This window comes from Octopus sinensis, unplaced genomic scaffold, assembly GCF_006345805.1.
Source record: "Octopus sinensis unplaced genomic scaffold, ASM634580v1 Contig06874, whole genome shotgun sequence".
In the NCBI taxonomy this organism is placed as follows: Eukaryota; Metazoa; Mollusca; class Cephalopoda; order Octopoda; family Octopodidae; genus Octopus; species Octopus sinensis.
Genome location: NW_021829628.1, coordinates 17,501 through 17,838, shown reverse-complemented (window position 1 = coordinate 17,838; position 338 = coordinate 17,501). Strand labels below are relative to the sequence as shown.

The following is a 338-nucleotide window of genomic DNA, read 5'->3' as shown; positions in this document are numbered from 1 at the left end:
TTTCATCACACACCCGGATATTTTCATCACACTTGTAAATAACATGAAATGCATTGGAAATACGGCATCCCTCGTGTTACGGAAACAAACTGGTCTCACGAATCTTGCTGTAAAATAGAGATCGTAACACGAAACTTATTATCCCATTGCTTCTCTGTTACAGAAAAGTAAAAGAGGAAATACTTTTCTCTTTTAACGAATTCCACGTAAATGCAAAGTTTTCAACAAACGCATTATTTCCATAAAGCGAGTACACCTACATATATGCTCTTAAAATCACGAAATACAAAAATAAGAATAAAACTAAAAAAATGTAAAGAACAAAATTTACAGAAAAA

General features: G+C 32.0%; 1 protein-coding gene across 1 annotated transcript in view; it reads right to left on the bottom strand.

Annotated features, from left to right (window-relative positions):
- Positions 1-326: 326 nt before the first annotated feature.
- LOC115227681 overlaps positions 327-338 on the bottom strand; it is a 15,130-nt gene continuing 15,118 nt past the window's right edge. Inside the window, exon 4 of the mRNA XM_036498697.1 lies at positions 327-338. This exon is cut by the window's right edge and continues 112 nt beyond it. The gene's annotated coding sequence lies outside the window, so the exon portion shown is untranslated.